At 38.6% G+C, this 19,541-nt stretch overlaps 1 protein-coding gene across 3 annotated transcripts in view; it reads left to right on the top strand.

Moving 5' to 3' along the window:
• CTNND2 (catenin delta 2) overlaps positions 1–19,541 on the top strand; it is a 900,906-nt gene that overhangs the window by 287,248 nt on the left and 594,117 nt on the right. Inside the window, exon 1 of one of the 3 annotated variants that reach the window (XM_045082023.1) lies at positions 17,976–18,281. The exons of the other annotated variants lie outside the window; for them this stretch is intronic. The gene's annotated coding sequence lies outside the window, so the exon portion shown is untranslated. Of the gene's footprint in view, positions 1–17,975; positions 18,282–19,541 lie in introns of those variants that run through there. 3 annotated transcript variants of the gene reach the window in all.

Here is a 19,541-nt window from a genome sequence, read left to right as displayed (position 1 = left end):
CAAATTATCACCACTGAATAGCTTAAGATGATGCCATTTATTTATGTCACTGTCTCAGAAGTCTGACATAGAGTTCACTGGGCTAAAATCAATGCATCAGCAGGGCTGCATTCCTTCCTGGAGGTCCTGGGGGAGAATCTACTTCCCAGTTTATTTGTGGTTGTTGGATAAATTCAGTTCTGCATGGTTTGTAGGGTTGAAGTTTCCATTTCTTTGCTGATCGGTGGCCACCCGTCACTCTAGCGTCCAGGGTCTGTCCACGAGTGTTCCGTGGCTCAGGATGTCTTCTTCCATCCTCACAGCCAGCAATGGTGCCTTTGAAACTCCCTGACCTCCTTTTCTGCCTCATCTCTTGCTTCTTCTGCCTTATCTCTCAGACTCAATCCAGAGAAAATTCTGGGCTTTTAAGGGCTCATGTGATTAAGTTGAGCCAACCTGGATAATCCAGAATAGTCTGTGTATTTTTAGGTCAACTCCTGTATAACCTTAATTCTTCTTCAAAGTTTCTCCAAAATAGAACTTGGTTGAAGGTTTGATTGAATAATCAGGGGACAGGAATTGGGGGCAGGGGGAGGGGCCTCTAATCCCTGTCACTACCATGCCCCTACCTGTTAACTGCCACATGTCCTTTTAGCTCCACTTAGGACATTTGTTTGCTTTTCTTCCTCCACCACTATCACCATATTCCCAACCACCATTACTGTTCCTGGACTGTTACCATATTGTCCTCACTCAATGCCCCGCGTGACTTGTATGTTTTACCAGATCCAAGCAGGATTATTTCTTTATAGCTTGTGTTTTTCAAGGTACTTTCCCCTTAAATGTAACACATCTATTAGCATAATATGATAAATCTTTTTAGCATATTGTATTAAATCCTTTTGAAGAAATACCTGTCAGATAAGGTCACTAACATCCCTCCACTGGCTTTCTTCAGAATCCAGTGAAAACGTTAAAATGGTCTTACAAGTCTCTGTTTGTGCCTATGAAGGCCTGATCACTTCATCGGACAATTTTATTTTCTTCATATCACTTATCACCGTGGGAAGCCATCTTTTTCATTTATTATGCATGTTAATCTTCAGCTCCTAGAATACACTGACATTGTGATCATTCTAAATGTTTCTGCCCCCGTACAATCTAAATTACGTTCTTATGTATACATTTATTCCATAGCACATCCCTGTCTGTTCTGAGGGCGTCACTCTGCTTGGTAGCCTCTTCTCTGAACTGTGGAAAGAACTCCCCCTGATGAGATCCTCCTCGAGACACCATGAGGAAGATATTAGACACGGCTGCAACCCCCCAAAACTTGTGGCTTTAGTTTCGTTGTATTTCTATAACCTTTCATTGAACTATGGTGAACAAACCTTATTCTAGTTTTATAAATAAAGGAATGTCATTTAAGACAAATTGAATAACCCAAGGAAACCCGGTGCTTAACTAGAACTCTGAGCCATTGACCCAAATTCCTTTCTCAATCATACCAGCATTGGGATTTATCCCAACCTCCTTGAAGCACAGGTAAATAAATTATTCAACTGTTTTTTTTTTCCAAAAGTGAGTATATATCCTTTTCGTGTTCCGGTTTAATGTTTCTCTTTGCCACTTTTATCACCAACAGACATTAAGTTATATAGCTGATAATGTGAGGCCCGGTGACAGAAAACTTTCCCCGGGCAATAAGGAAGGGAGGTCGGAAAGAGAAGATGATGTGCTGAAGGGTTTGGGGTCAGCATCTAAGGCTCCTTTTTCCTTTCTCTACTTCCCCAGGATCCTAGGAGGAGGCAGGGATTCGGTTCTTTCTTCTTGGAACCCAAACCCAACTGTGGTTTCTATACTTGCCTTTATACATTTCCTAATCCTTGGAGGAATGAATGTAGAACTCCAAGCTAAAAAGCTGACCGAAAATGCTCATGAAAATCTCCCTGTCATCCCTCCACTGGTGGACGTAGGGTTATAAATGCCTCACTTCATTTCCTGCTTGATGTGATAAAACTAAGTGACTCTTTTAACCAGGTACTTTCTTGGATTTGGGAAATGAATGCTTAATTGGGGTCCAGGTAACATTAGAGCATTGTACCCATCTAGAGAAGGTTGGCCCCAGGTTTTTTAGGACAGAAAGGAAGAACTAAATTTGGAAATCTAGAGAATGTCGGAGCAAGGGGCAGGAGTTTGCCGAAGGGGGGAGTAAGCATTACTCAGCCATCAGAAAGGATAAATACCCACCATTTGCATTGACACGAATGGGGTAGACTTTGCTGCAATATTCAACCTCTGTCCCTCTACATAGCTTTTTGCTTTTAGGGAAAATCATCTTCCTGGGTTTTACATTTTATGTTGCAGGAGCATGATAATCAAGAAAAATGCAGTACCTCTGTAATTAGCCATTTACTCTGGACTCCTCTGGGGCCTCCAGTCCTTCCCAAAAGTGTGTGGCAGAATAATCTTGGTTACTTAAGACCACTCTGGGTTTTTCAGGAGTTCTAGTGCTGCACACAAAGTCCCGACAGTAACATCAAGAAGGGAAAATAAAATTGAAACCTACCATCCTCTGTAACCATAGTATTTCAAAATGTATGTTTGTTTCATGGTATGTTCTTGTTAAATGTATATACTTGGACTCTATTTTGGAAAATAGAATTGACAACTTTCATTTTGCAAAAGTAGGCGACCATTGTATTAATATGTTAAATGCGGGTGACAGTATGTTCAGTAGGTTTATGAAACTATGACATTTAGGCTTATATACTGATGGTGAGTTCGTGTTAGGTTTTGGGGGTAAAGGCATATAGGGTCAACAGTTTGTTGGGTAGTTATTAAATTGCTCATTGTGAATGACCCTCTTTGAAATTCTTCTTGACTCTGAAGTATAGTAGAGAATGACCCAAGAAGCATCTTTACTTTTAAATTAACAAATGAGTAATTTATATTGTAGTTATCACAATAGTTTAATAAGTCATCTCACTGTGTTGAAATGAACTGAATGTATCCCCTCATTGATTTTAGGCTGCCACTAGCACAGGAGAATTCTAGAAGGATGGCTTCAATCTGCCACTACACATTAATATTATTAGCTTGAAAAATGGAAAGCAGTATGCTAGATTGTTGATTTTGGTGGTGTTTTTAGTATTTAAAGAGACGCTGTCTCTTGGTTTCTGCCTTTTTCAAACCTGAATGCTGTAAGGTGACTCCATTAGTGCCCCCACTGACTCAGCATGTCCATCTGGACAGACACTGGATGAGATGCTCTGGTCTCCATGGCCAGAGGGCAGTGCCCTTGTTTCTTGCTGTGACTGCCAAGGAGGTGTTTGAATCATGCTATCTAATGTTATTGTGTTTATTATGCATACTGAAACACGTCCACAGGGAACTTGCCAGAAAACAAATCCTCATTCGTGTTGCTTCGGATTCTCACCTCTTCCCAGATGACAGAAATCGTGGAGTTATTCGTGGTGCCAACAGTGACAAGACAAATGTCTGATATATCACTACCGATACTTTCCTCATTATGATAATATTAATATCGAAGTGGTGATGTAAGATATTGTGGTGAGCCATTTTCACTGTTAAAATGAAATTATGATGGCATATTTTATAATAATAAAATAAATCAAAAAAGGAATTCTATCATTCATTTCCAGAGGGAGAGAAATGGAATCTCACAGCTTTGATCACACCCTTTCAGGAAAGTTCCTGCCTGCTTAAGCTTTAGGAACCAGAGGATAGCTTGGCAGGGCTAGGTCACTGTTTGCCACTGGAAAAGCCATCTAGAGAGTTGGGGATTAGGGGAGAAGAGAGGTGAAGGGGTTCAGGCGAATGTTTTGAAACATAGCACTAAGTGCTTTCTTTACCTGAGTATATTTTAATATGAGCCTGAGCACTTTTTTGTGATTAGTTTGCTAAGTTAACTTCCCAAATAAGAACTTTGATATAAATTAGCTTTCTGTTATTAAATTCACAACATCTTTCTGGTTTTAGATATTAATATCTAGTTGAAAGATTATTAAGATCAAAAGTGATAATTTATGTAAAACCATTTTGTAGAATATAAGGCAATAGATGTTTATGTGGTTATCATTAGGGCATATTTTCTCATTTAGGAAGTATGAGTTATTAAAATCTTAATGAGTTGTGAGAAGTGAACAAACAAATATTAACAATTAAATCTAATAAAATAATTTCAATAGCCTTACAATGACTAAGCATTTTCAAACAGATCAAATTAGAATTTAGAGATCTACATTTTATTTTTTAATGAGCTGAATTAAATCTGTTCCAATTATTTATAGCTTATTATGATGGCTCTTCCTTTCAAAGACATTTTCTGCAGAAGAAAATAAAATTCATCACTAGGAATATACCATTCTCCATAGTATCGTAAGAAAGATTCTGTGCAAAAAGTTGAGGAGTGGAATCTGATAATGCCAAGTAGGTCAAAACAGGAGAAAAAGGAAAGAATAGAAAATTACTGCTATAAAAAAATCTTTTTTAAGATTTTACTTATTTGAGAAAGAGATCACAAGCAAGCAGAGAGGCAGGCTGGGGAGGAGCAGGCTCCCTGCTGAGCAGAGAGCCTGATGTGGGACTCGATCCCAGGACCCTGAGACCATGACCTGAGCCGAAGACAAAGGCTTAACCCACTGAGCCACCCAGGTGCCCTAAAAAGTAAAATATGTGTAAAACTAGGGTTGTCCTATTGTCTCAAGTAGTGTGTTGCTCAACACTACATGCATATGAAATGTATGCATGCATGTTCTTGTCCGCCTGTCCATCCATGTAGATACAAAGTTCGTGTTCCTCGGTCATTCCTTCATGTCAGGGATGAGATAATCAACGCTATTTCTACATACAGTATGACCCTGGAGAAATGTCCTTGCTGCTTTACACAAGCTGATTTGTGGTATTTGTTGGATTTAGAATTCTTTCAATTCTTTCCATTTACTTCCCTGTTTGTCTGCCAGTCCTCAGTCTCCCCAGGAGACAGGAGTTCATGGATGCCTTCACAGTGTGGTTCCTTAGTGCATTCTTATCACCAATACCCTCATTACCTTCGACTTCTGTGCTGTTACCACTGAATTAATTGCTGACATTTCCTTCCAGATCAAACCTTTCATTACTAACATCATTGTCTGGAAATGTTCTGCCCAATAATTTTCAAATACAATTTGCTGTGCTCATCTTCCTTTTAAAAGATATGTGCACATATTGGGTCAATTGTCAACATATTTTCTCAAGTTAGAAAAATAAAATGCACAATGTACTTAATATAACTGTAGAAAATATTCAGTACTTTTATACATGGATTTTTTTATAGTTGCTTAAAATTTAGGTGGCAAAAAATGCTTTTCACATACTGATTTAAATCACGCACACACACACGCACACACACACACACACCCCAATACTGTGCCCACAAACTAATATTCTAATGTAATAGTAATTCTCTAAGTCCATAAATACTGCAGTGATTGTCTTGGGCACCCAACAATGCCAGTGAGGAATATAGAGGTGGGAGATAGAAAAGTGGAAGTTTGAGTCACATATCTCAGTCACAAGTCTTTTTTTCCCCCTTCAGATTCATATTTACATCTGTGCTTCAGAATTGGATAACGAACATTTACGGTCCCAGTATTTGAGATTTCCTGAAAGTAGGTACAATGATGAATTTTGAGCTACCTCTTAACTTTGGAATATGGTAGCATGTACTTAAAGTATCAATTTAATGGTAATAGAATGTCATCAGAATATCAGAAGAAATTTATACCTATCAGGTCCCCTGCTGTACAGTAAGTCTAATAAATTGGATAGCCATACCCAAGTGTCATTTCTCATCACGAAAATAATAAACCCTGTGCCCTATGAACCCAAGTGGAAAGTCTAAATTATAGTTCTTAAAAAAAAAAAAGATTTTTTTTAATTTACTTTAGAGAGAGAGAGAGAGGAGAGAGAACACAGCTGGGGAGAAGGGCAAAGGCAGAGGGAGAAATAGGCCCCCCACTGAGCGGGGAGCCTGAAGCAGGACTCGATCCCAGGACCCTGAGATCATGACCTGAGCCGAAGGCAGACACTTAACCAACTGAGCCACTCAGGTGCCCTTCAATTATATTTCATGAATCCCTTTCCATTGCCCAGATTCATCACTGAATTGCACTCCCAGGCATGTATCTCAACATTGGTACACATTGTCCTCATAGATAAGTAGAATTTCTAACCATTTTGGATTTTAGGAACTAGTGGAAATAAAAAAAAAAACAAAAAAAGGCAAAACCAAAATCCTTTGCCAGCCATCCATATCACCTTGGGGTGAGGGGGAAGCTGTGTTTGGTAATAACTACTGTGGGCAAGTTCAGGATTTCATTTATCAGGGATAATGAAAAATTAAAAATGTCATTAAATTAGTATATGTAAAGATGTTGACACCTAAAAAAAGTTCGAGAAGACGCAAACTCCCCCCAAGATCTACTAGAAATAAAATGTCCGCTTAAGGAAGAACTTGCCATGAAAGTTAACCTCTCTTTTTTAACCTTTGTTTTTATCCATTTTCTAGTAAATATCACTGTGTCCTCAAGATCTACTAAAGCACATTGTTCCATACATTTTTGTTGCTGTTGTAAGCACTGTACTTACTTTTGATGTTTATAAGACAGTCCTTAATGAATATTAACTGCCACTTATTGGTAAAATTTTTGAGTAAGTCCTGTACAATTGTCATAGTGACAAAAGAGATATTTCTTCAGCTCTTGGTCTTCAATTCTTTTTTCTTTTTAATTTATTTTTTTTATAAACATAAAATATATTATAGCCCCCAGGGGTACAGGTCTGTGAATCACCAGGTTTACACACTTCACAGCACTCACCAAAGCACATCCCCTCCCCAATGTCCATAACCCCACCACGCTCTCCCGACCCCCCCTCCCCCCAGCAACCCTCAGTTTGTTTTTTGAGATTAAGAGTTTCTTATGGTTTGTCTCCCTCCCAATCCCATCTTGTTTCATTTATTCTTTTCCTACCCCCCAACCCCCCCATGTTGCATCTCCACTTCCTCATATCAGGGAGATCATATGATAGTTGTCTTTCTCCAACTGACATATTTCGCTAAACATAATACCCTCTAGTTCCATCCATGTTGTCGCAAATGGCAATATTTCATTTCTTTTGATGGCTGCATAGTATCCCATTGTATATATATACCACATCTTCTTTATCCATTCATCTGTTGATGGACATCTAGGTTCTTTCCATAGTTTGGCTATTGTGGACATTGCTGCCATAAACATTTGGGTGCACATGCCCCTTCAGATCACTACATTTGTATCTTTAGGGTAAATACCCAGTAGTGCAATTGTTGGGTCATAGGGTAGCTCTATTTTCAACTTTTTGAGGAACCTCCATGCTGTTTTCCAGAGTGGTTGCACCAGCTTGCATTCCCATCAACAGTGTAGGAGGGTTCCCCTTTCCCCGCATCCTCGCCAGCATCTGTCATTTTCTGACTTGTTAATTTTAGCCATTCTGACTGGTGTGAGTTGGTATCTCATTGTGGTTTTGATTTGTATTTCCCTGATGCTGAGTGAATCTGTTGGCCATCTGGTGTCTTCTTTGCAGAAATGTCTGTTCATGTGCTCTGCCCATTTCTTGATTGGATTATTTGTTTTTTGGCTGTTGAGTTTGCTAAGATCTTTATAGATTTTGGATACTAGTCCTGATATGTCATTTGCAAATATCTTCTCCCATTCTGTCAGTTGTCTTTTGGTTTTATTAACTGTTTCCTTTGCTGTGCAAAAGCTTTTGATCTTCCTGAAGTCCAATAGTTCATTTTTGCCCTTGCTTCCCTTGCCTTTGGCGATGTTCTTAGGAAGAAGTTACTGCGGCTGAGGTCGAAGAGGTTGCTGCCTGTGTTCTCCTCAAGGATTTTGATGGATACCTTTCTCACATTGAGGTCTTCATCCATTTTGAGTCTATTTTTGTGTATGGCATAAGGAAATGGTCCAGTTTCATTTTTCTGCATGTGGCTGTCCAATTTTCCCAACTTGGTCTTCAATTCTTGTGTTAAAAGTCTAAGTAATAGAAGATTCCTCTCTCCCATCAACTTGTAAACCTTCATATAGGAGTCTTAGTAAAGGGGGAAGTGATATTTGTCTCCTTTTATTTAAAGAAGCACAACTAATTCATCCAAATGTAAGCAGATAAAGATTTTTTTTAAAAATGTGTTTATTTATTTTTAGAGAGAAACCTTGGAGGAAGGGCAGAGGGAGAGAGAGAATCCCAGGCAGACACCATGGTGAGTGGAGAGCCTAATGTGGAGCTTGATCTCACAACTCTGAGATCATCACCCGAGCTGAAATTTAGAGAAGATGCTTAGCCGACTGAGCTACACAGGCTCCCCAAGCAGATAAAAGAATCTTTAAATGTCTATATACAATATCAACCTTAATGACCTTTAAAATGATAGGCACAACCATAGTTGTTCAGGGATTACTTAGTAGATCAAGTAGACTTGGGGCAGCCCCGGGATGCTGGCCCCCCTAGGAACCTGGACGAATTTGGGGAAACTAGTGTTTTTCATCAGAACTTCCTTTCTTGGTAGGAAGTGGGGTGGGGGAGGTTCTGATTCTTCAGAGCTATTCAAACCCTCTCAGAAAATGACGGTGCTATGGCTGTGCCACATGACCCCAAAAGACAAACTTAAAACCTTGTAATGTTATAGGGATCTCCAGGGGTTAAGAACACAAGTACTTTTTTTTTTTTTTAAGGTTTATTTAATCATTTGAGAGAGAAGGAGAGAGAGCATGTGAGCAGGAAGAGAGGCTGAGGGAGAGAGAGACCAAAAAGCAGACTCCCCTAGACCATGGAACCCTGTGCAAGGCTGGGTCCCAGGACCCTAGATCATGACCGGAGCTGAAATCAAGAGTCGGACCCTTAACCAACTGAACCACCCAGGTGCCCCAAGAACACAAGTTCTGAAGTTAAACTTTCCATTGGAACCTACATTCTAATACTTAAAATCTGTGTGATTTGGGGCACATTACTTCATCTTACTTCATCTTAATGGAATTACTTAATTCCAAATGTCTCTTCTCATCTTTAAAATGAGATAGCAACTTGCTCCATTTGAGTGTGCAGAAGCAATTGCAAGATTCCACTCTATGCTTAAGCTGCCATTTTGGTACAACAAAAAAGCTAGCTAGCCTCCTCACTCGAGTATATGGACAAAGGCAGGTTCACGGGTGCTGAAAGTTGAGTTCTTGTTATTCAGTGGTGAGTTACCTACCCAAGAAAATGCCAGCTGGTCTCTTTCGCATTATTATTATTTTTTAATATTCCACAGTCCAGTTGTGGATTGAGGGAAACATATTTTTGGAGGCCAAATTTTGAAATTCAAGCAAGAATGAGAGAACATAACGTTTATTGACAGAGCGAGATGAGCCTCAGTTTTTCAGTGTCAGGGAACCGTTTCATGCCAGATTGGTTGCTGTTATGAAGAGAGAAACCTTGGAACTTAGGTGCTTTAGAGAAGTATAAGCAAAGCTTATAGGCATCCTGACAAACACTTACTTCAAAAAACACCATATCCATTCTAGAACCAGCTGAAATTGTAGAAAACAGTCAAGGCCTCCTTTTCTGATCCTAGTATTTAGGCAACCCTCAGAAATAGCAACGTATTCAAAACATCTTGTAGAAGAGTCTTCAAAATTTTCAAAAGATAGTGTATTATTTCAACAAATGACAAGGCACTGATTCTATTGTGATTCTCATCAGTTTAATATGAAATGTTATAATCTCCGCAAGCAAGGTCCTTTTGGCAAAGGTCAGCCTGGACTCGTTTAAGCCAGCTTCCTCCCCTGCTCCACAGGCATCCAATCCCACCATAGGACAAACAATGACTTTAGAGATTGTTCTTAGGTAGTAATGAAGAAATGGAACATAAAATATACTACAACTCATGAAAGAATGCTGACCAAAAGTGAAGTGTTTCAGTTAAAATAAAACAACAACAACAACAAACACTAACTAGCAAACAAAGAGCACAGAGGACACTAGCCTCCTGGATTATGGAAATACTGAGAATATTGAGCCAATTCTCCCGTGTGTAATCCCTAGCCCCATGATAGAGCCCGTTGGCCTTTATATCTTAACTTTCCAAGATACAACTTAAATCTTAAGTTAGAGAATCCAGAATTTTCCAGGTTAAAGGTAGGAATGTGTGCTAATACCCAGGGAGAATGTATCCTACAGGGAAAAATTACACCAAAATGTCTATAAAATTCTGATTTGAAATATTGAGATGCATAATTGCAAGAATTTATTCCTTTGTTTGAAAGGTACCCCTCCAATTTCTTTGAACCTTATTTCATTTATTTATTATTTATTTATTTATTGCAAAGAAATATTTTTAAAGTATTCTCTTTGGGGTGTCTTAGCCAAACACATTGTGGGAAGAACTTAAAATGCTTAGTCATGCGCGTTTTCTTGTTGGTATTCCTTGGGCACCTCAGCCTAGGGCAATGATGTAATACCCAAGTCCGCCCAAGAAACAGGGCCCACTCTGTTTTGACACAGTATTATTCATGATCACCACTTTACATAAATGTTGGAGAATATCGACTAAAGACGGAAGCTAATTATGCAAAAAAATCGCAACAAATGCTACTCTTAATACTGGGAGATTAAGATACAGTGGTCTCAGTAGTCAGATAAATTGAGTTATTTCTTAGAAGAGAATGTCTTAAATATGCGCTTGAGATATGGTAAAGGGTAAAACATGATAGACGTCCATTCTGCCATAAAAAGACTCTTTTTTGTAATTTAAAATGTTGCGTTCTTCCAAGGGGTGTGTGTGTGTGTGTGTGAGCGAGAGAGAGAGAGAGAGAGAGAGAGAGAGAGAGAGAGAGAGAGAGAGAGAGAGAAAGAGAAGGTGAGAGACCGCTTTAAAAATGGGAACTCTGCATTTAAAAATGAGAATTCTGGGCTTGTTATTATTCATATTACTTAGAAAGTGCATATATTCATAGTAAAACTGACACATTGTGGCATTTTAGGATCTGTTCCGCATCGGGCTCTCTAGAACAGATGTGTTTCCTCCTCTCTGCCTGCCTAATCCATTACTTGCATTAAAAAATAAATAAAATCTTTAAAAAAAAAAAAAATTTCTTTTGGAGTCTTTGCGGTTGTGCATTCAGTAGCTGGGGATTCCTGTCTCCAAGCTTTGTTTATGCCAAAAATATAAATTCAGACAGATTTCATGGATTGATAGTTGGACAACATTAGGAATGCCAAAGGGCTTGCTGAACCTTTCCCGGATGGTCAACTGTGTGTCTTATTTGAGAAACCAGGAGTGCTTTGAATACAGTGAAATTAATTTCATGCCAGGATAGAGCACTGCCCCTGAAAATCCTCTGGTCTTCTTAATCCCTCATTGCATGAGCTCTAACGTAAGGCACAGAGTGAAGGAAGACATGTGACTTGCCCAGTGTGAAAGGTCCCAAATAACTCGAGGGTTATATCCCAGTAGGACAAATAATGAACACGATGTATTTTATTAGGGGATTTAGTATATATAGCCTACATTCCTAGTTACAGAGGTCAAATTTACACTGATTCGCGATCATGAGCTTGTCTATGATGTCATGCATTTCCAGCCTCCAGTCCCCAGTGTCCTACTTCTGAGTGTGTGTGACACCAGGTAGCGATGGTTGAGAAACAGCAGGAAGCCCGGAGTTTCAAGTTCATCCAAGTAGCTGTCACTACCAGGGCCCTAGGCAAAAGGCCAGCATTGTTTGTTTGAGTTGCTTCCTCTTTCTTTTCTCCTCTTTCCCCTAATATGTCCTGCCATCCATTCTGGCCATGGGCAGCCGAGATAACTGCAGACTACAAATGAAAAAAAGCTGAGCTGGCCCTAAAAATATTACTCCTGGCAACTATTTAATTGCAGATAGATCTTTGTGCTAAAGCCTCACCATCCCCTTGAAAGGCAAACTTGGTAATTTGGCTGTCAGTCATTTGTAATTTTATACCTTAGAGTCCGGAGGGATAATAAATAGAATTACAGAGTTTTATACTGGAATGCAGATTCTGAGAAAGTAAAAAGCCAGAATTTTAGGAAAGAGTCAAGTCTTTAAAACAAAACAAAACAAAACAAAACCTCTTCTAAAGATAGTTTTACAGAAAGCGTAAAACTATTTGTATTATATTTACTTGGAAATCACTACAAAATCTGTCACTGTTTATAATATTAAAGCTTTCCTATATTAATTAGTGCTACTTATTCTTTTATTTTGCTGTCAGTATTAGTAAACAAAAGTGGCCAGAACATCAAAATTCTTGGAGTATTATAATGAAGTTTCTTTCTGTTTGGCCCAAGAGATTAGATCATTTGTGTAGAAGGGCACAACGTAGTGAATTATTTTAAAACTGATGAGACTGCAACAAATAGTGAGTCCTTCTTCATTCTTTAGTTCTGCTTTTATTTTGTAAGACTTAAAAAGTTTATATTTTCATTTTAAAATAAATTGGTAAGAATATTGCTGGAAACCCATGAGTTTGAAATGGTATTTTATTTTAGACTCAAGAACGTTAATAGGTAAATAATGTCCCTGTTTTCATTCATGTCTGATATCTAGGACTGAAAATAATTTAGGACTTTGTTTCTTAAGAATAATAAACAATCAGAAAAGTGCATGCATCATGAAGTACAGCTTGCTCAAGATCATGTGTGTAAGACTCAGCTATATACTGTGTTTGGTTATTGGTTCATATTTTTTTGCTGATTAGTATCTCATTGTGCCCAGAGGCCATACTACATTTATTCTTGTTCCAGGGTGTGTTAGTCATGTCCATTTGGGGCTGACTTGAATATTGTTGGTATGAGCATCAGAGCAGATGTCTCTGGTGTGCTTATGGTCACCTTTCGGTTGTGTGTATACCTAGAAATAGAATTTCTTCCTTTTTAATTTTTTTTAATTAACATATAATGTATTATTAGCCCCAGGGGTACAGGTCTGTGAATCGACAGGTTTACACATTTCACAGCACTCACCATAGCACATACCCTCCCCAATGTCCATAACCCCCCTCCCCCCCACCCCCAACAACCCTCAGTTTGTTTTGTGAAATTAAGAGTCTCTCATGGTTTGTCTCCCTCCTGATCCCATCTTGTTTCATTTATTCTTTTCCTACCCCCCAAGCCCCTCATGTTGCATCTCCACTTCCTCATTTCAGGGAGATCATATGAAAGCTGTCTTTCTCCAATTGACTTATTTCACTAAGCATAATACCCTGTAGTTCCATCCACATTGTCGCAAAAGGCAAGAGTTCATTTCTTTTGATGGCTGCATAGAGTTCCATTGTGTATATATACCACATCTTCTTTATCCATTCATCTGTTGATGGACATCTAGGTTCTTACCATAGTTTGGCTATTGTGGACATTGCTGCTATAAACATTCGGGTGCACATGCCCCTTCGGATCACTACGCTTGTATCTTTAAGCTAAATACCCAGTCGTGCAATTGCTGGGTCATATGGTAGCTCTGTTTAGAAATAGAATTTCTGAGACACAGAGGATGCACGTGAAGAGCTGTAGAAGATATTGAAAGCCATCAAATTAATTTTGCTGTCTTAGATTTCCACTCACAGTCTGTGAAAATTCTGGTAACGCCTGATATTTGTCAGTTTTTGGCACTTTGTCTTCTCTCTTTTTTGCTTTAACCATTCTAATGTGTGTTCTGTGCCATTTTAATGGTATTCCATGGACATCTTAAATTTCGTATCCCTTATGAGTAATAAAGTTGATCATGTTTTTATTTGTTTATTGCCTATGTGGATAGCCTCTCCTGTGAAGTGCTTGCTGACGTATTTTGAGCTTCTTAATATTAGGTTGCCTATCATATACTGCATTTGGGACTTTTGATGATGGTATAGAGATATAGATAAATACAGACACACGTAAAGAATGAGAATATTTTTTCCCACAAGTGCCCCCTCACTTTCTCGAAGGCATCTTGATAAGCAGCATTTTCCAATTTCACTATAGCCCAGTTTATACCTTTTTAATTTCTCTTAAGGCTAGCACTTTTGCAGCCTGCATAAGGAAGCCTTGGTTTCTTTAAGGCCATTCATGTGTTCCCTGTTTTACTCTCAGAGCTTTACTGTTTAATCTTTTACCTGTAGACTAATGCTCCATATGGCATTGATTTTTGTATATTTTTTGAGATGGAGTCAAGGTGCGTTTTTTCACCAGATAGATACCCAGCTGAAAGTACCATCTTCCCACTGTGTGGCACTTCCATGGTTCTCATAAATTAGATAAAAATGTGATTTGGTGTAATAATCTCTCCTGATCTAAGTTCTGTGGGATTCTTCTTATATGGATGTTCTGTGGTCTTAACTGCTACTGCTTTTTAATGTGCCCTCTTATCTCACAGGTTCAATCAGTCTCTAGATTTGTTTCTTTTTTTCAAGACCACTTGCTCTTCTTGGCCCTTTGCATTTTCTTTTCTTTTTTTTTTAAGGTTTTATTTGTTTGTCAGAGAGAGAGTGAGAGAGAGAGAGAGCGCACAAGCAGACAGAATGGCAGGCAGAGGCAGAGGGAGAAGCAGGCTCCCTGCCTAGCAAGGAGCCCGATGTGGGACTCGATCCCAGGATGCTGGGATCATGACCCGAGTCAAAGGCAGCTGCTTAGCCAACTGAGCCACCCAGGCGTCCTGGCCCTTTGCATTTTCATGTAAATTTTATTTCATTTATTTTTTAAGGTTTTGTTTATGTGAGAGAGAGAAAGCATGAGAGGGGAGAAGGTCAGAGAGAGAATCAGACTCTCTGCTGAGCAGAGAGCCCAATATGGGACTCAATCGTGGGATTCCAGGATCATGACCTGAGCTGAAGGCAGTCTCTTAACCAGCTGTCCTCCAGACGCCCTCATGTAAATTTTAGAATTCACTATCTACTATCTCAGCCCCTCCCAGCCCAGAAAAAAATCCAGGTTTGGATTAGAGTATTATTAAACCTTTCAGTTAACCCAAGGAAGTTGAAATCTTTACAATACTTAATCTATCAACCATAGCATGGTATATTTCTGCAATACCATCATTTGGGTCTGCTTTAATTTCAATAGTGTTGTATAGTGTTTAGACAGGAGGTCTTATATTAACTTCACACGGATTTATTTCTAGATATTGGATATTTTTCTCTGCTATTTGTCAATGTTATTGTTGTTTAATGTCTTTATTGTTGATACCAGAAAAAAAAATTGATGTGTTTATACATTGGCTTTTTGTTTTGACTTTATTGTTGAAGACCTCCAGTGCAATGTTAAATAGAGTGATGATAGCAGTGAATAACATCTCTAAAAAACGTTTTCAATATTTAACTCTGTAATTTTTAGGAGGGTTTTTTTTCATTATCAAATTGAAGGGATTCCTCTCTATGCCTAGTTTGCAGAGATGTTTTTTTCAATTATGAATACTGTTGAATTTTGTGAAAGACTCATATTTAGGCCTTTTTAGAATTTAGTTTAAACTATTAATTATAGCCATTCCACAACATTTAGTTTATTCTATTGCTTTTCTGGAAAAAGCAAAATCAACAAAAATGCAATACATTAGTAATATAGTTCCATTTACAATTAAGGTAGGAACAGAACTGGCCACAAATTCATATAAAGGAGGGACACAGAATGTAACTATCACTTTTCAGATATCATACATTGTACAAATTTCATTTTTAAAAAAGATGAAGGAAGGAGGGAAATATGGAAGAGTGGAAGTGAAGAAGAGAAGCAGGGAAGAAAGGGCCATGACTCAGAGACCTTCCCTGAAACACTGAGCTCTGAAGACATGAGGGGACACAGAGAAACAGGAAGTCCTGTGGAGGACAAGCTCCAACAAGAGAGAATCATGTTGATATGGGAGATGTTTCAAGCATTGCTTCTTTAACTTTCACTTCACTCACACTCCACACCCTTCTCCTCAATCTGTGATTAAGCAAAAGCCAAGCCAAGGTGCATTGTCATAATTCCCAAGGAAATAATAAACTGAAGATTTTAAATATAAGACAGTAGATTGACACTGTCACAAAAAAAAAGTAGGAAAAAAAGAAATCAGAAAGAGGAGAAAGTAACATACCAGTCATATACAAAATGCAGAGAAAGTGTAACTCCAGGAAAATTATATTACCCCCAAGTAATATAAGAGAACATTAGCCGTAATGTTTTTATAGCCTGAAGAAAGTTAGAATCATGGAAAAAAAATGAAATCAAAGAAATGATAAGACAAAGACATCAGGAAAGAAATAATAAGAGTGGGCAACATTGATGGAAAAATAGGAAAACGTAAAGCCACCGCTTCAATGAAACCACATCCAAGTCATGGAGAAGCATCAATATTACAGAAATAAAGAGAACTGGCATGAGGAGATAGAACAGAAGAGAAGGGTAAAAAGACAAAAAAAGCAACAAAAAAAGATGATAGATGTGGAAGAGAGAAAACTGGGAACCAACATGTGGGTGGTGGTTGTTCTTGCCTGGAGAACTCTTTTCTTAAAAGAGAGTCATGTTAGCCTGCTTTTTAATTCTCTTCTTCAGTTTTCAGTGTCAGAGCTTATCTGAATGATGCATTCACAAAAATTGTATAACCATCTACATAAGGCCATGTGTTGTGCAAGTTAGGGTGCATCCTCCTGAAGGTCAATGAAGGTCAATGGTATTTCCAGAGGCACCAGGAATACCCAGTTTTGGGAGAACAATGCCCCCAGGAGGTATGGATATTTGCCTATGTTGCACCCAACAGAAAATCTTATCAAATATGTACTGACAGAAAATACCAGCATCCGTGAGCCATCCTTGCAAACTGTGTTAAGGACAACATTGAGTCAATCAAGACTAAGATCAAAGTGCATGATTTATGTCTAGACATACAACTATATTAAAAATGATTGGTGTATGGAGGGTGTGGGATCAGAGCTGCCCTTTATGAAAGTAGGAAGTTTAAATTTTTAATAAGAAGCTTATGCTGTTTTAAAAATAATCAAAAACTAGTTTTTAAAAGTCACCTTCTTTAGCTCTTATTTGAGCTAACACCAAAGATGATTCTTCTCAGACGAGGACTCCCAGCATTTCCTTTCAACATCATCAAGAAGGATCCCAACAATTATAGTTGTATATTGTTTTAGAATTGAAGAAAGTACTTCTTCAGTGGTTAACATCTTGTTAATATAGTACGTCATTACATTGGGGTGCTAAGTCTGTTTTAAATAAGTTACCCTAGATCATCTAATTATAAAATGTGGACCTATGGTCCATTGGACACACAGCTGATAAAAATGTCTTTAAAATACATGGAAATCGTGGCTAGAGTAGAATCAAGTGAAAGGCTCAAAGGAGTTTTTCGAGGTAGTGCAATGGCTGGGCGGGGTAGGGGTGGACAGTAGCATATGAAAGTTAGCTTCAAAGTCAGCATCTGGACAAGTTCTCTTTCCTGTAAGCCTTCAGGTGTGCTAGAGTTTGCCATATTTTATACTTCTTTCGAGTTGCAATCTCCTTTAAAAAATAAAATAATTTGAATAAACTTACGTTTTTCAAACTGTCCCTTTGAAATAAAAACTAGACCAGCTTTGAGTATGAACTCTAAGCAATCTCGAATCTATCTCTTTGCCTTTGAATTCACCAAGGAAACAAAGTCTAGATTCAGTCTGAGACTAATTTTATGATTCTATGGGGGTTTTTTTTTCTTTTTTTTTTCTCTCCCCCCCCCCCCCACCCCTTTAACGTTGTGGCATGGATAGCTAAGGATCCAGATACAGATTTAGGGCAAAGGAATGGAAAATCAGAAAACTAGAATTTGCTAAGCAGGCTAGTGGGAGGGTCCTTTTGTGATGAAATGTTGCATAAATAATGCCGATGGGGGTCTAAATTCACCGTTGCCATGGAGACCTTTGTGCCTGGCTGAACTCAATTCTTTTCTCTTCTAAGACCGCTACCACTAGGCTTGTGGTGTTTCTGATGCGTCTTGCTTTGCTTTCTCTGCAACTGTTTGGCGAGTGAAAGAAGAAATTAAACTATGAGAATTCGGCATCCTGACTTTTTTGAGACCGGTCTTCCACTCCCTTCATGATTTTTGAGCTTCTCTGGGGTTCCTTTCAGCTCTGGTTCGGGGAGGGAGGAGCAGTTGGGGGGAGCGTCTGGAACCGCTGCCCGGAAGGAGGGGAAAGTCACCCTTCATCTTTGTGACTAGTCCACTTGTTGGCCTGGACCGCAGTCTCCAGTATTTAAGGACCACTGGTCGCCCCAGGTAAAGGAGAAACAAAGTGAAAATGGGACGCATTTGTCTTTTCGATGCTTTCACTCTTGATGTTGTTTGTGTGATGATTTGTAGCTAAAGTTTTAAGCAGTAGGTTGGGAGTTATGGGTGGAAAACCCCGGGGGGACTTTGTTTCTGGTCTCAGGGTTGCCAGTCAGTTTTTTCAGTGTATTAATGTCGAAATCGTAAAAGCCAAGTGACCGAATTCAACAGGACGCTGTGCTAAGGATCCATGTGCCATTTCTCTCTTAGCCAAGCATTATAACTGCTTGGTAATTCTCTGTAGTAAAACTTGGTGTGTCGTAGATACATCCTTTGGATTTCATGAAAGTTACGTTTAGCCATGTCAATACCTATTTGTAATTGAGAATTAAGTAATTAAAGTTGACTTGGAAATTGTGGGCTGCTTCCCGCCACCCCCCCCACACACACACAATTAAATAGAGAACCTCACTCAGGAAGAAATTAGTTGTTGAAAGTAGTAAAGGCATAAACATCATCCAGCCAGTGTCACTGTGTAAAGTAAAAATTCAGTGTATTGGACAGCTAACTTGTTGCATTGCATTCCGTATCTTAACAGAGTACTTGGTTCTCAGTGATGAGCGTTGTATTAGAATTGGAATGCAATAATTGCATGTTTTGATCATTCTAAATGGTGTAAATGAGATGCACAAATCCCATAATTACAGAAAACCTTTACCATACAAGCGTTTCCAGATTGCTTTTATTCACATAACTCATTGAGAGAATCATTGACCCAAATTTACAAAGACTTCATAGATTTCACCTCTTTCGCCGCTCGAGTTTGGAAAATATTTGTGTACTCAACAGGATGAAAAAACAAATTGATTTCCAAAAGCTGGGGGATTTAACAGGTGGCAGTCTCTGGGAATTGTCTGTTAGATTGCTATATATTGATGAGATAGGCGTACTCTGTAGCATTGTAAGTAAAATGGAATGAGGACTCGAAATCTTTAGGTTTTTATTTTTAGTGTTTTCAAACGGTTGGTAAGAGTGACAGAATGATTTCCGACTTAACTGTGACAATCACAAGATAGAATTTCTATTTGATTAATGTTATTTGAAATTTGAATGAATTTGTAGCTCAGATGCTGAGGGCAAATAATGACTAAGTTGACATGAAGAAATTTTTTTTTTTTAACAGGTGCATGTTCTGGCACGTGTTTCAATATTTTAATTGACTTGCATAGGTATGAGTTATTTTAGAGAACCCGACAAAGACTTGAAGAC

This window comes from Mustela putorius, unplaced genomic scaffold (assembly GCF_011764305.1).
Source record: "Mustela putorius furo isolate JIRA1106 unplaced genomic scaffold, ASM1176430v1.1 tig00000589_pilon_pilon_pilon, whole genome shotgun sequence".
Lineage (NCBI taxonomy): Eukaryota > Metazoa > Chordata > Mammalia > Carnivora > Mustelidae > Mustela > Mustela putorius.
The sequence above is the reverse complement of the archived record's forward strand: the minus strand, read 5'-3'. Positions and strand labels throughout refer to the sequence as shown.